Source organism: Sus scrofa, chromosome Y, assembly GCF_054392235.1.
Source record: "Sus scrofa isolate SSC_HxYL_T2T_F1_AM1 chromosome Y, Sscrofa_HxYL_maternal_Yorkshire_Landrace_v2.0, whole genome shotgun sequence".
Taxonomy (NCBI): Eukaryota; Metazoa; Chordata; class Mammalia; order Artiodactyla; family Suidae; genus Sus; species Sus scrofa.
In genome coordinates this window covers 17,378,751-17,391,716 of record NC_139402.1, presented here as the reverse complement: position 1 = coordinate 17,391,716, position 12,966 = coordinate 17,378,751, and the positions used below count along the sequence as shown (strand labels likewise).

Here is a 12,966-nt window from a genome sequence, read left to right as displayed (position 1 = left end):
CTGCCCAGGTTCTTGCAACTAGGAGCAGCCTGTGTGGCACCTCTTACCTGGGCTAAGCCATATGGGTTGCTGCTTGCATGAACTAAAGCTGCCATGGTCAACCACCACGATTACCTCTGATCACATGTAGGTGTGACCTGACTCCACTTGGGCCTCATGAACAGCCACCACGTGCAGCCACAATCACCACAGAGGGTGCCTCATAGAGGGTACTGTGATTAGAAAACAACCGTTTTTGCCATCACTCTAATGGGAACTCACACACCCTGACACTGTAAATGCCAAATGCTCTGGGCACCGCCTAAATCTGCCTGAGACTCAAAACCACTTCCCAGGGCCCTGCAACTGGAAGTTGTTGATGCCATCCTGCTGCAGGTGCTTGCTATTGTCAAGAGCCTAGCAACCAGGCGCTGACCACTATCCCTCCTCATTGCCTCCTTCGCCCTGGAAACATCCTCTGCACACTGGGGATAACAGCCGGCTCACACTGAAGAGTCACCAAATGTCTAAACACTCTTGTGCAAAATAGATAGCAACACCTAACAAATTATCAAGGGAAGCTCTTGCATAGGCAGAGCCCTCCTAGACAAGAGTTTGATTTCCCTAAACTCACAGAAAAAGGAAAATGTAAGCAAAGTGAAGACACTCAGGAACAGTTCCCAGTTAAAAGAACAGGATAATTCACTTGGAGAAAAAAACCGAAGTCTGCAGTCTAAGAGTCACTGAGTTCAAAAGGGAGGTAGTGAAAATATTGAGGGAATTAATGTTGAATATGAAGGAACTGAGAGTGGATCTATAGGGTAAGACAGAAAAAGGAAAATGTAAGCAAAGTGAAGACGCTCAGGAACAGTTCCCAGTTAAAAGAACAGGATAATTCACTTGGAGAAAAAAACCGAAGTCTGCAGTCTAAGAGTCACTGAGTTCAAAAGGGAGGTAGTGAAAATATTGAGGGAATTAATGGTGAATAGGAAGGAACTGAGAGTGGATCTATAGGGTAACGCAGATTATTTTAGAAACCAACTAGAAAATATATGGAGAATAAAAGAATCATTAGAAAATTCAACGTCAGAGTTGCAAAGTCAGTGAAAAACAAAAAGAGCCAAATGAATAATGCCGAGAAACAAAATAGGGTCTTGGACAATAGAACAATAGAAGTCACTAAGTCAGGAGACCAAGCATAAAGCCATAAAGCATAAAATAAAAGCAATAGATCTGTGGCATAATACAAAGCAGACCAATCTATGTCTACCACAGATTCCAGAAGAGGAAGACCAAGAGAAGTGGACTTGAAATATATTTGAAGAAATAATGGCTAAAATCTTTCCAAATTAAAAGCAAACACATACCAAGATGCAGGAAGCACAGAGGATCCCAAACATGTTAAAACCAGACAAGTCCGCACTAAGACAAACTATGTTAAAAATGGGAAAAATGTAAAAATAGAGAAAGGATATAAAGGCAGCAAGAGAAAATGACAATAAGGAAGATTTCATTATAGGAAACCACAAAGGCTCTCATCTGATCTCTCCTTAGAAACACCACAGGTCAGAAGAGAGTGGCAATTTACACTCAAAGTTCTAAAAAGGAAAATTCTGCAGCCTAGAATAATCTACCCAGCAAGAATATCCTTTAAAAGGGAAGGAGAAATGAAGAATTCCTTCCACAAACAAAAGAGAAATTAGTACGCAGTAGTAAACCATTCTAAAGGCAATACTGAAAGTTCTTCTCTAAATAAAAAAGAAGGGAGAAGAAATACGCTGGAGGAAGTCACAATTGGATAGCAATCGCTTAAATGAGTGGATATACAGTTTTAAAAGGAAAAAAATCCTATTTTAAACCGACAAATCACCCAAGAACAGCAAAATGACAAACATGATGATTAATAAAAAAATAAAATCATAGAATGTGAGGAAGGAAAGTAAGAAACTCTAGATGCTATTTTTAAAAAATATTATATGACTATCTGACTAAAGTCATCATATGTAGGAAATGCTTAACATACTTGAAAAACAGGGTAAATGCCAATCATGCCTAAGTATTATATTCAAAAATCTAACAGGAAACTACACAAGCATAAAACAAATGAAAATCATAGAGCCCTCCCCCCCAAAAAAAGGAGGAACTATGGAGAAAAATAGAATAAACTGGAAAACAAGGTTTTTAAATGGCAATGAGCCAGGATTAGGATGTAATTCCCTGTGGACAAGAATGTGTTAACAAAGCTGTTTTACATCCTTCTCTGGTGTCCTCTGAGGTGATTTCTGGGAATTCTACAATGGTGCAGGTTATCAGATTGATTAGCATGCAAAAGCAAATAAACCAACCAAAAAAAGGGGGGGGATATACTACAAACCGATCTGATCTGCAAGAACTATGAATGGAAGACAGCTTCACAATTGGTGGGTCATAGAGATAACATCTAAATGAATCAATTATAATGTGAGAAAGTAGAAACAATGAATATCTCAAAAGGAAGAGATAAAAACATATATGGAAGGTATCCCGTAGAGAACAAAAGAGATAAAAATAAAGCATATATAACCTAAATATAATGTAAATAAGTAGATACAGTAAAAATTTTCAGATGATGTAATTAAACCCCCAAAGTTGTGATTAATAAATGTCCTTTCCTCACCTAATCCATAGAAAGATCAACCAAATCAGAGGGATCTCCAAATACAGAGAAGAGTGCAGCAATAAGTCTGAGATCTGAAGATCAGTGTGAAAACTGAACAGATCATCCAAACTACTGGCAGAGTCACCAAACATGGGGATGCTGGGGTGGGGGCTGGGCAATAAGACCTCGGCTCCAGAGGTTATTCCCTGGGAACAGGCTGGGATGGGTGGTGCAGCCATATTGCTTTGGGGACTGGGAATCATTCAGTAGGGTGGGTAGGGCAGAGACCACCCCGGGGGACTAGGAAGCAGTCTGTTGGTTTGGAAGCAGAAACTGTTTGAGGAATTAGGAACCAATTGGTCAGGTTGGCAGGGAAGAGACGAACCTGGGAGTCCAGGAAGTGGTCTGTCATATCGGCGGGTCAGAGACTGCCTGGGAGTCTAGAAAGTGGAGCATTGCGGGTGGAGGGAGCAATATGTTAAGGGCTGGAGAGTGGAAAGCCACATCAAAGGGAACCTGGGAGAAGAGCTGGATCTGCAGGAGAGACAAGGCACCAGTTTTGGGAAGGGTAGAGGAGGAGGTGTGGGCTGACATAGAATACACCCCACACCACAGCGAGGTCACTTGCCTGCCAGCTATCAGAAATCTGTGCTTCCCACTGCATCCCCTCTCCCCCTATGCCATGCTAGAGTGCCAGACCTGAGACTGCCTGCCATCCTGGAGGGATGTCCTCAGCATTTGTGGGAAGCTGACCCTGCCCTGGCCTGCCTGACCTCTGGAGGTACTACACTCCTGAGGAGCAGCTCCCCGGACTGCCAGCCCTCTGGAAAAGGACCTCAGCCCAGAAAAGCTAGAACAAGTTGGCCCAGCCATGCAAAATCTGCCTCCATTCTAAGGTGGTCCTGCCAATCCCAGCTGCCCTGGGGAAGAGCCCATTGGGTTCTCAGCATCCTGGCTAGCCGTTCCCACCCTTGGGGGGTTCTGCACTCCTGTGCTACAGCTTCCCAGTACTCTCAGGCCCCTGCAGGAGCCCCCACCGTCCAGAAAGCTAGAACAACCTTGGCCTGGCTGTGCACAATCTGCCTCCATTCTGAGATGGTCCTCCCAATTCAGCTGCCCTGGGGAAGTGCCCCTTGGTTCTTCAGTGGCCCAGCTAGCCACACCCACATTCAGGGGGTGCTGCACTCCTGAGGAAGAACTGGCCCACACTGGCAGCCCCCTGCAAGAGCCCCCACAGCCCAGAAAAGCTAGAAAAGCTCAGCCCAGCCATGCAAAATCTTCCTCCATTCCGAGGAGGTCCTGCTAATTCAGCTGACCTGGGGAAGAGCCCCTTGGTTTCTCAGCAGCCCAGCTAGCTGATCTCACCCTTGGGGGTTCTGCACTCCTGTGGAACTGCTACCGAACACTGCCAGCCACCTGCAAGAGCCCCTATAGCCCACAAAATCTAGACCAAGCTCGTCTTGGATGTGCAAAATCTGCCTCTATTCTGAGGTGGTCCTGCCAATTCAGTGGACCTGGGTAAGAGCCCCTTGGGTTCTTAGCAGCCCAGCAAACTGCTCCCACCCTCATGGGTGCCGTACCATTTTGGAACAGCCGCTCAGCACCACCAGCTGCCTGGAAGAGCCCACAGCCCAAAAACATCAGAGGGACCTACCCAGCCATGTGAAATCTGCTTCCATTGTGGTGCAGAGCTCCAAGTCAGGTCTGCCATCAGGAAGTCCTCCTTTGCTTCAGAGAGACCCTGTCAGCTCTGCCCAACCTGAGGAAAAGCCATGTGGCTTCAAACACCAACCATGCCAGCCCTTGGAAAGCATTCCAAAGCAGTGCCAAAGCAAACCCTGTCCAGCCAAGGGGAGTCAAACTGTACCTAGAAAATGAAAACAAAAAGCAAGATGAAAAAGCTGAGAAACGACCTGCAGTTAAACCAACAGGAGAACTCACCTAAAGCAATCAACAAGGAAATAAACCTCTGCAGTCTTACAAACTTGTATTTCAAAAGAGAAATAGTGAAAATACTGAAGGAATGAAGACAAGATATGAACCAGTAATGCAGATGTCCTCAGAATGGAACTAGAAAATATAAGGAGGAGTCAAGAAAACTACAAACTTCGTTGGCAGAGATACAGACTGAACTAAGGGCAGTGAAAACCAGGATGAACAATGCAGAAGAACAAATTAGTGATGTGGGAGATAGAATAATGGAAATCCCACAATCAGGTCAGTGGACAGAAAAAAAATCAAAAAAGAGGAAAGCCAATACAAGAGACTTATGGGAAAATATAAAGTGGGCCAATCTACACATCATAGGAATTCCACAAGGAGTAGAAAAAGATAAGGGGATGGAATATATATTTGAAGAAATTATCGCTGGAAAATTCCCAAACCTAAAGGATACTGAATTCAAGATACAGGAAACAGACAGGGCTGCAAAATAGTTGAACCCAAATAGGCCCACACCAAGACACAATTTAGGAAAAATGGCAAAAGTTAGTAATAAAGAGAGGATCCTAAAGGCAGTAAGGGAAAAGCAGAATGTTACCTATGGGGGGGGGCAATATTTTCACAGACATCAAGCAATATTGCAAAGCCACAGTCATCAAAATAGTGTGGTATTAGTATCAAAACAGACAGACAGACCCATGGAACAGAATAGAGAACCCGGAAATAAACCCTGACACCTATGGGCAATTCATCTTTGACAAGGGTGACAAGAACATCAAATGGGAAAAAGAAAGTCTATTCAGCAAGCATTGCTGGCAAAGCTGGACAGCTGCATGCAAATCAGTGAAATGAGAACACACCCTCACACCATGCACCAAAACAAACTCCAAGTGGCTGACAGACTGAAATAGAAGACAGGACACCATCAAACTCCTAGAAGAGAATATAGGCAAAACACTCTCTGACATCAACCTCATGAATATTTTCTCAGCTCATTCTCCCAAGGCAACAGAAATAAGAGCAGAATTAACCCAAAGGGACCTAACCAAACTCTTTGTTTACTTCTTTATTGGCTGCTCCATGGGTTTAGAGTACAGGAAAAGTGATTTTACCTCACTCTGAAACTTCCCGAGCCTGGTACCGAAACAAGGATCTTTACACCTGTCACTGTGTCATCACTCTCCTGGCCTCCTCTTTTCACCTTGCTAAGTTACCTCTTCATTTGTAGAATCCCCTTCCCATCCATAGTCTCTCTGCAAGTTAAACTGTACACATCTGGATAAATATAACTAAAGACAGAACCTATATGGAAGATGGCGGAATAGAAGGACTGGTGTTCACCTTATCTCCTAAAAACAACAAAGTTCACAACTAAAGACTGAGCATTCTTCACCCAAATGGGCTGGAAACCTTAAAAAAGACGTCCTACTCCAGAAGAAAAAGAGGAGGCCACATCAAGAGGTAGGAGGGGCAATTTCATGATATAAACAACCCCATACCTCCCGGGGGGGGGGGTGGAAGCTCCACAGACTGGAAACTAACCGGCCCACAGAGACTCACCTACAGGAGAGAGAGTTCTGAGCCCCACATCAAACTCTGCCATGTGGGGATCTGGCACGGGGAGAAAGAGCCCCTGGAGTATCTGGCATTGAAGGCCAGTGGGGCTTGTGTGCAGGAGCTCCACAGAACTGCGGGAAACAGACACCCCATTCTTCAAAGGCACACACAAACTTCCACATGCACTGGGTCCCAGGGCAAAGCAGAGTCTCCATGGGAGTCTGGGTCAACATTGACCACAGTCCTTGGAGGACATCCTGGGAAATCAGGGGTGAACGTGGCTTATTGTGAGGGAAGGACATTGAAAGCAAAGCTCTTGGGAATATTCAGCAGCCACACGTTTCTCTGGAGGTGGCCATTTGGGGAAAATGCCAGGCCCCACCAGTCAGTCAGCTGCTGAGAGGCCCCAGGACAAACAACAACCCAGGTGGGATCACAGCCCTGCCCCTCAGTAAACAGCCTACCTAAAGACCCCTCAGGCACACAGCTGCCTCTAATCCCATCCAGAGACTAAGCCCCACCCACCAGAGGGGTTAGAATCGGCTCCACCTACCAGGGGGCAGGCATCAGCCCCTTCCATCAGAAAGCCTACAGCAAGCACCCAAACTGACTCCAGCCACAGGGGGGCAGACATAGAAGTAAGAGAGGCTACAACTCTGTTATCTGTAAGAAGGTCACCACACCAAAAACCTATAAACATGAAAAGACAGAGAACTATAACTCAGATGAGGGAGAAAGGGAAAACCCCAGAAAATCAGCTAGGCCATGAGGAGAATCTCAACCTCCAGGAAAAAGACTTTATAGAGTGTTGATGCGGAAGATAATGCAAGACATTGGAAATAAACTGGAGGTCAAGATGGATTACTTACAGGAACCACTGTCCAAAGAGATGCAAGATATAAATCTTAAACAAGAAGAGATGCAAAATACAATGCCTGAAATAAAAAAATTCACTCGAAGCCGCTAACAGCAGAATCCTGGAGGCCGAAGTATGAATAAGAGAGGTGGAGGACAGATCATTGGAAATTACGGATGTAGAACAGAAAAGAGAAAAAAGATTGAAAACAAACGAAGAGAGTCTCAGAGAACTCTGGGACAACATTAGAGGCACCAACATCCCTATTAGAGGGGTGCCAGAGGAGAAGAGAGAGAGAAGGCGACAGAAAAAAATATTCCAAGAGAGATAATGACCAAAACCTCCGCTAACATGGGGAAGGAATCGCTCACTCAAATCCAGGAAGCACAACGAGTACTATATAAAATAAACACAAGGAGGCACACCCCAAGACACATATCAATCAAACTGACCCAAATTAAAGACAAAGAGAAAATCTTGACAGCAGCTAGGGAAAAGAAACAAATAACATACAGGGAAACCCAACAAGGGTATCGGCAGAGTTTTCAACAGAAATTCTGCAGGCCCAGAAGGGAGTGGCACGATAGACTTAACATGATGAAAGGAAGAAACCTCCAACCAAGATTCCTCTACCCATCAAGGCTCTCGCTCAGATTTGAAGGAGAAGGCAAAACCTTCACAGATAAGCCAAAGCTGAGAGATTCAGTGACACGAAACCAGCCTTACAACAAACACTAGAGATAATTCTATAGGCGGAAAAGAACAAGAGAAGACGGGAAGAAAAAAGAGCAGCAAAAACAAATCCAAAGTAATTAATAAAAAGGCAATAAGAACATACATATCAATAATCACCATAATGTGATTATTGATATGTGATTAATGTCCATAATGTGAATGGACTCAGTCCCCCAGCCAAAAGACGTAGACGGGCTGAAAGGATACAAAAATAAGACCCATATATATGCTGTCTTCAAGAGACCCATAGGGACACATACAAATTGAAAGGGAGAGGATGGAAGAAACTATTTCATGCAAACAGGGATCAACAGAAAGCTGGCGGAGCAAGACTCATATCAGACTTTAAAATGAAGAATACTTTCAGGGACAAAGAAGGCCAATTACATAATGATCAAAGGATCAATCCAAGAAAATGATACAACAATTTTAAATATCTATGCATCCAACGCAGGTTCACCACTATATATAACGCAACCGCTAACAACCTTAAAAGGACAAATTGACAATAACACAATCATCGTGGGGGACTTGAACACCCCACTTACAGCAATGCACAGATCAACCAGACAGAAAATCAATAAGGAAACACAAGTCCTGAATGATGCATTAAACCAGATGGACTTAAGAGATATTTATAGGACATTTTATCCAAAAGCAATGGAATACACATTCTTCTCAAGTGCACATGGAACAGTCTCTAAGATGGATCACATCCTGGGCTACAAATCCAACCTCGGTAACTTCAAGAAAATCGAAATCACATCAAGCATCCTTTCCTACAACAACGCTATACGGCCGGAAATCAACAACAAGCAAAAAACTGCAAAAAACGAAAACACATGGAGGCGAAACAACATGCTACTCAACAAGCAATGGATCACTGAAGCAATCGAAGAGTAAATTAAAAATTACCTGGCGGCAAATGACAACAAGATACAACACTCCAAAACCCTTGGGATGCAGCAAAAGCCGTTCTAAGAGGAAAGTTTATATCCAAACAAGCCCTCCTCAAGAAACAAGAAAAAGCTCAAATAAACAATACAGCTTCACATCCGAATCAGCTAGAGCAAGAAGAACAGACAAGAGCTAGAGTTCGTAGAAGGAAGGCAATCATAAAGAGCAGAGCAGAAATCAATGAATGGAAACAAAGAAACCCAATGAAAATATGAATGAAACGAAAAGCTGGTTCTTTGAAAAGATCAACAAAATTGATAAACCCATAGTCAGACTTATCAAGCAAAAAAGAGAGAGGATTCAAATCAATCAAATTAGAAATGAAAAAGGAGAAGTAACACGGACATCGCAGAAATACAAAGCATCCTAAGAGACTACTATATGCAACTATATGCCAATAAAATGGAAAACCTAGGAGAAATGGATAAATTCTTAGAAAGGAACGATCTTCCAAGACTAAACCAAGATGAAGTAGAAAAGACAAATGGACCAATCGCAAGAACTGAAATTGAAATGGTGATTTAAAAACTTCCAACCAACCAAAGTCCAGGGCCAGATGGCTTCACAGACGAATTCTATCAAACATTTAGAGAAGAGCTAACACCTCTCCTTCTGAATCTATTTCCAAAAATTCCAGAAGAAGGGATACTCCCAAACTCATTCTATCAGGCCACTATCACCCTGATACCACAACCAGACAAAGACACCACAAAAAAAGACAACTACACGCCAATTTCACTGATGAACATCAATGCAAAAATCCTCCACAACATACTAGCAAACCGCATCCAACAATACATTCAAAGGATTGGACATCATGATCAAGTGGGATTTATCCCAGGGATGCGAGGGCTCCTCAATATCCTCAATTCCATCAGTGTGATACACCACATTCACAAACTGAAGAAGAAAAACCATATGATCCTCCCAATAGATGTGGAAATAAAGCCTTTGACAAAATCCAACACCCATTTCTGGTAAAAAAAAAAAAAAAACACTTCTGAGAGTGGGCATAACGGGAACCTACCTCAACATGATAAAGACCATATATGACAAACCCACAGCAAACATCATTCTCAATGGCGAAAAGCTGAAAGAATTCCCGTGGAGATCAGGAACAAGACAAGGATGTCCGCTCTCACCACTACTCTTCAACATTGTTCTGGAAGGCCTAGCCACAGCCATCAGAGAAGTAAAAGAAATAAAAGGAATCCAAATTGGAAAGGAAGAAGTGAAACTATCCCTATTTGCAGATGACATGATACTATACCTAGAGAATCCTCAAGACTCTACCAGAAAACTGTTAGAGCTCATCCACCAAATTGGCAAAGTCGCAGGATACAAAATCAATACACAGAAATCAATGGCATTTCTATACACTAACAATGAAAGAGCAGAAAGAGAAATTAAGGAAGCAATCCCGTTTACCATTGTATCCAAAAGAAAAAAAAAATACCTAGGAGTAAACCCACCTAAAGAGACAAAAGATCTGTACTCTGAAAACTATAAGCCACTGATGAAAGAAATCAAAGATGACACCAATAGATGGAAAGATATACCATGCTCGTGGATTGGAAGAGTTAATATTATCAAAATCACCATACTACCTAAGGCAATCTACAGATTCAATGCAATCCCTATCAAATCACCAAGGAGTGTTTTCACAGAACTCGACCAAAATGTTTTAAAGTTTCTTTGGAAGCACAAAAGACCCACACTAGCCAAAGACATCCTGAAAAAGAAAAATGGAGCTGGAGGAATCAGGCTCCCAGACTTCAGACTCTACTACAAAGCAACAATCATCAAAACCACATGGTACTGTCACAAAGACAGAAATAGAGATCACTGGAACAGGGGAGAAAGCCCAGAGGAAAACCCACACACCTACAGCCAACTCATCTATGACAAAGGAGGCAAGAATATACAATGGAGAAAGGACAGCTGGTTCCGTAAGTGGTGCTGGGAAAACAGGACAGCCACATGGAAAAGGATGAGAAGAGAACACTCCCTAACACCATACACAAAAATGAACTCCACATGGATGAAAGACGCAGATATAAGACCAGACACTATCAGACTCCTGGAGGAAAACATAGGCCAAACACTCTGATATAAACGGTAGCAACATCTTCTCGGATCCACCTCTCACAGTATTGACAACACAAACAAAAAGGTACAAATGGGACCTAATCAAACTTCAACGCTTCTGCACAGCAAAGGAAACCCTAAACAAAACAAAAAAGACAACCCACAGAATGGGAGAAAATCTTTGGAAGTGAAGGGACTGACAAGGCATTCATGCCCAAAATTTATAAACACCTTCTGCAGCTCCACACCCACAAAACAAACAACCCCATCGAAAAACGGGAAGAAGATCTAAACCGACAGTTCTCCAAAGAAGACATACAGATGGCCAAGAAACACATGAAAGGATGTTCGACATCACTCATTATTAGAGAGATGCAAATCGAAACCTCTTTGAGGTACCACCATACACCAGCCAGAATGCCCATCATCCAAAATCTACAAACAATCAGTGCTGGAGAGGGTGTGGAGAAAAAGGAACCCTAGTACACTGTTGGTGGGATTGTCAATTGGTGCAACCACTGTGGGAAGCAGTATGGAGAGTGCTCAGAAAAGTAAACACAGAACTCCCATTGGATCCAGCAATCCCACTCCTGGGCATCTACCCAAAAAAGCCATGACTCACAAAGACATATGCACTCCAATGTTCACGGCAGCACCATTTTCAATAGCCAAGACATGGAAACAACCTAAATGTCCATCAACAGAGAATCGGATCAAGAAGATGTGGTTTGTATACACAATGGAATATTACTCAGCCTTTACAAATAGCAAACTACTGGCATTTTTTTTTTGCAACATGGATGGACCTAGAAACGATCATGCTAAGTGAAGTCAGCCATACAATGAGACACCAACAACAAATGCTTTCACTGATCTGTGGAATCTGAGAAAAGGACAGACTGAACTTCTCTGCAGAACAGATGCTGACTCACAGACATTGAAAAAAATTGTGGTCTCTGGAGGAGACAGTTGGTGGGTGGTGGGATGTGTTTGGGCATTGGGATGGAAATCTGTGAAATCAGATTGTTATGATCATTATACAACTACAGATGTGATAAGTTCCTTTGAGAAATATCTATATGTGTGTATGTGTACACACATATATAAGATTAAAGACAATATTACCATCCAATTTAGGAAAGCTTCTCATGACTAAGAGAAAGGAAACCACTGTGCATCAATGCTAAATAATAAAGAGATGCAAAGCCCAAACTAAATCTCATTCGTTATACAGGTAAGTTCATACAACATATTGTAGGCATCGTTTCAAGACAAAACTTTTCACTCTCTCCTATGATTGTGATTCAAGGTAGAGTTTGCAATTTGGAGCTCAGAGACACCTGAATTAGGCTGTCTTCCCCTGATAGCCCCAAAGGTGACTTCTTTCATATATGATCCAGCCATTCTAGCACCCCAAAATTCTCAGCCACGGTTTAATGAGACATTTTAAATTCTTAACATGAACTCCTATTTTTTTCACATATACATAATATTTTATCAGCCAATCCCCCACAAAATCTGCATGTGTAAATCTAAGGGGATGTCCTGTAAAGAAAATAGACACTAAAATTCTCCAAATAAAAAATCAGGAGAAATCACTGTCAAATTTCATGAAACTACATTTCGTGGAGTGTCTGTCTTCACGAAATGTTTAATGAAATGAAAATTCATGACCATTTGTTAATACAAAGCATTCTGACTTAAGAACTGCATTACACTAAGACGTACTGCCAAACTGGACACTCTTTCTAGTTGTGAAAATTTTCCGTCCTTAAATGTGATAAATATAGACACATATTAACACATATTAAATATTTACCAAAGCTGGAATGGGAAACCACTCACAACATTTTTGTAACACTTCTTTCAGCCATGAAGCCACAGAAATTCTTACCAAAAATGAGGTCTCATTGTGCAAAGGAGCAGCTTGTTATCCCATATTAAGACCATTTCATAAAATCTAGGTCCTATTTTATGTTGATACTCCTATGTTTCTGGACTCCTACACAATAATATTCAGAAAACCAGATCAATGCACCCAAACTGCTGAGACCCTTATATTTTCCAAATAAGAACCAACTCTCTGGAACAATGATGGCCCTGACTACCTTTTGGCTTTGTTAGTTCACCCCACACCATACCTTGGCAAATTCTCACCCTCTCCACCCACCCCTCCATGACCCTATCTTGGAACAGTCTCACCCTTTCCTCATAT

General features: G+C 42.4%; 1 pseudogene; it reads left to right on the top strand.

The window, feature by feature from the left end:
* Nucleotides 1–3,972, top strand: part of LOC146394414 (XK-related protein 3-like) — a 42,425-nt pseudogene extending 38,453 nt beyond the window's left edge.
* The last annotated feature ends 8,994 nt before the right edge of the window (nt 3,973–12,966 follow it).